Below are 4,287 nucleotides of genomic sequence, written 5' to 3'. Positions count from 1 at the left end.
TGCAAAAAAGAGATGCAATAGGAAGGTATTCCAAGCAAATAAAAGTAAACAATACATAGAAGAGCAGTTAACAGTTTGCCTTATGTACAGGGTCAAAATAGCTACAGAGAAAATGGACAAGATGGTTTGATGCCATGTTGTGAAAAACCCTGGATTCTGAGTAAGTTGTTAGTAACTTTATTCTATAGGTGAGAAAAACCATTGTGTTTGGTACTAAGAAAAAGACAAGAATATAAAACATACTCTGAATTCTGGAATACCTTGCCATTTTATTGTGGAGACAAGATCTAGGCACCTTAAGAGAATAAAAATTCAAGATAATATCTGATTAGTGAGAACTAAATACCATAGAAATTTTAATAGTGGCAAAGTCCATTTGAATTGGAGTAGTAGTGTCCAGATTTGTATTGTCCTTATTAAACAGTAGTGCTAGCTAGTCATTATCTTAAAAAAAAACAACTGATCTAGATTGATTGCTCTTTATAAAAAGTAGTCTCAATAAATATAACTTTTAAATTCATTTGTTCAGAAAGAATTATACTGTTACTTGTTTTCACTTGATGTTCTTAATGTAAACTCAAAAAGATTTCTGTCTGAAAGGCAGCAGTAGTTCCAGAGATTCTAAAGGCATACATACAAACCCAGACATTGACATATATACTTTATCTAATGTTCATTTAACAAATATATGTGTCAGTAATGTTTAGTAGCTAAGGGCATGGACTACACACTGAAGCACATCTGAACTCAACTGTCGTCCTGCCGTTCTCAAAGGAAGGGAAAAAGTTCAAATCTCCCTTAAAATAGTTAATGTTTAACTCTGTGTACATTATGACTTTTTGAAGAAATTTTCTTCAAATGTTTTGTGTCCAATTAATGCACCTGTCAAATTTAATTGATGTTTCTTAAATCTGTAGGGACAAGAGATGAGGAATGGTTTCAGGTGTTTAGCTAAGTCACAAAATGAATCACCCACATTTAGAAGGGTCTTCCCTGGTGGCTCAGATGTTAAAGAATCTGCCTGCAATGCAGGAGACTCAATTGGCCATAAACTTTTGCTAAATAATAATAATCACTAGATGTCACTATTGTTCAACATTGCTCCAAAAGAATAAACCCAAAGTACATTATACACTACAGGAACACACACCAAGAGAAAGACAAGAAGTTGTTTCTATTAAGTGACAGAAGACTAATGTGTGTGTGTGTGTGTGTGTGTGTACACACACATGATGTTTATATAAGACGTGAATTTCCAAGCAGCATATATTGATATTCTCTCACACTGTTTGTTTTGCAGTAGGTCCATAAGGGAATAGAAAGTGAAAGAAAAGTGAAAGTGAAGTCGCTCAGTTGTGTCCAACTCTTTGAGACCCAGTGGACTGTAGCCTACCAGGCTCCTCCATCCATGGGATTTTCCAGGCAAGAATACTGGAGTGGGTTCCATCTCCTTCTCCAGGGGATCTTCCCAGCCCAGGGATGGAACCCAGGTCTCCTGAATTGCAGGCAGATGCTTTACTCTCTGAGTCATCAGGGAAACCCAAGGGAATAGAAGCATAGACTTAAAACTGATAAAGGCATTAGATTATCTAACATCCTTCCACCCTACCCCATTGTATAGGTTTGGAATTGAAGTACAGGAAGGTGAAGAGTCAGGAAATTTACTCTATATTAACAGATTAAAATAAATAAAACAGATTTACTCCATAACAGAGTAAAAGCAGAGAGCTTAGATTGCCCAGCTTTTTTTATAGTACAAGTTGTGTCCATTATTTATATGTACAATCAAAGAGACATTGTAATAAAAACAGGTGAAAACAGAACTTCTAAATCAATCAAAATTTTCCACAACTTTAAAAGCAAAGCTTAGTAATATGATGATAGTATATACTTCTAATAAAAATTATCAATTGAATAACCATACTTTTGCTATGAGCTGTAAAACATCTCACTTTATCCCCCAGTAGCAAGATACATAGTATGTATGTATTTATACTGTACCTCATTCCAAAAGGGATTTGAAGAAACCTTCAATAAATAGAGCGTAATTTTTTTTGAATACTGAGGTGATTAGAAATATAACATACTGGAATAAAATTACAACGAAGTCTTTTTTTTTTAATAGAAATACAATCTGGGGGCAATATTTATTAATTAGAACTATGTCTTATAGTTTACAAAGAAGCTAATTAACAATGAAGGTACAATTGACCTTAGAATCCTCAGTGAGAGCGAAGCTTCACGTCTTCAGAACGCTGAAGTGCTCACCAGGCAAGGAGGCAGCGGCTGCGGTCACCGGCTCAGGCACACGCCCGCTGACGGCACAGGACTCGGGGACTGAAGAAGTCATCTTTTAGTTTACAAAAAGCATGATGTCCAGTAAACTTAAATTTGGATGGTTTAGTTGCTCAGTCGTGTCCGGCTCTGTGACCCCATGGACCATAGCCCGCCAGGCGGCTCTGCCCATGGGATTTCCCAGGCAAGAATACTGAAGTGGGTTGCCGTTTACTTCTCCAGGGGATACTCCCAACCCAGGGATTGAACCTGTGTCTCCTGCATTGCAGGCAGATTCTTTATCCTAAATTTGGATAATTGTTCCCAAATTTGATACTGCTTTCTCTAGCTGTGAGCACAAAGTAAGAAAAGTATATAGTACTATACCCATTAAAAGATGGCAGAAGATTGTAGGTCATACAAGTAGCATATTTCTGATTTCAAATCCCTAGTTCCTTGCATTATGCCAACTATCCAGATACACAGTGAGAGCACTCCTATTCTAGATATTCAGTGAGAGTACTCCTGTCATCAAACCAAGCTTGGATCTGTTCACATGATATGTAGTAAAGCCAATCTACTGACACAGCATTGTGGTGAAAGAAAGTGCAGTTTATTGCAAGACACCAAGCAAGGAGGACAGGCATCTAATGCTGAAGAGACCCAAACCCCTTGATGGCTTTCAGGGAAGAGTGAGTTGTAATGGTCAATGGTACATAATCAGCTTATGTACATCCTTCTGATTGGTTGGTGATGAGGTAACAGGGTGGTATTTTGGGAGTCAGCATCATCAATCTTGTTCCAGTCAGTCTGGGTCTGTGAACTTGTGGGCAGCATGCCGTTAAGTTCTTTTACCTGGTAGTGGATTTGATGCTGGCGGTTTAGTTGCTAAGTCATGTCCGAATCTTTGCAACCTCATGGACTGTAGCCCGCCAAGCTCCTCTGTCCATGGGATTTCCCAGGCAAGAATTCTGGAGTGGGTTGCCATTTCTCCAATCCTGGAGTGGGTTTAGTATCTGCAAAACACCTCAAGGATATGGCTCAGAATATTATCTGTAGCCTTTGAGGAAGAACTAAGGGTCTTTTACGTTGTTTTATGGCTAAACTATTATTACTTTATCTTGCTTGACTGTTTTCCTCTGTTTCTGTATTTTCTCGCTTCTGGGATTAAGTATGCTCTTTGGAACTTGCTGAGGGCCTAGGAGGCTAAAGCTTTTCTACAATCAAGGAGTGGAGGACATGATGCTGGGTGGTTTGTGCCTGGAAAGGCCTGGCAGGGTCCCACCTGGTTTCACTCCTAACAGAAGACGTTGACTGTAACCATCAGACATTTGGATTACCACAGTTACTTCTGAATTACACAACAAGGCTTTTGCTTATATCAAGTTTATTTCAGATAGGTGCACAGAACTGTTAACAGGAGTTTTTCTATCAAGAAATTAACTCCCCAAAAAACCAACTGTTAAGAGAAAGATAAAATTCATTAGTTTAATTTATCTGCATTTTAAATTACAAAATTCATCTTAAGGAAATAGGCATTTTTTAAAATTTCAGAAAAAAAGATGTGTCCAGGGAAAGTGAGAAGTCCAAAGGAAAATAGAGATAAGGAGCTTTCTAGAGCAAAGAAGAAAGCAGACAGGCACAATATTAAAAAGGGGGGAAGGGAAACTAGGGTGAGAGCTAAGGCCCATGTGTTCTGCCCATCAGCTTCTGATCCCTACATTCTCACATACTTGGTTTTTCCCCTTCAACTTGCCCCCATTAAAATTATGCCAAAAATCTATCCTAGGCAGAGTTTTAGTTCTTCAAAAGTTCCAATCTTTTAAGTTTTTATTCTGTAGGAGTAGAATCTTTTTCTAAGTTGTCCTGTTAACTTCTTATCTATCTTTACAGTAGCATAGTCTTTAAGGATCTTATTCGTTTTATAATTTATTTTATTTTTTCTTAATGTATTTGAAATGCTTATGCTTGATGTTAGAAACTCTTACTTTTATTTCAAAGATGTCCTTCCTG

This window comes from Cervus canadensis, chromosome 19 (assembly GCF_019320065.1).
Source record: "Cervus canadensis isolate Bull #8, Minnesota chromosome 19, ASM1932006v1, whole genome shotgun sequence".
NCBI classification, from domain to species: Eukaryota; Metazoa; Chordata; class Mammalia; order Artiodactyla; family Cervidae; genus Cervus; species Cervus canadensis.
This window is presented reverse-complemented; position numbering follows the sequence as displayed.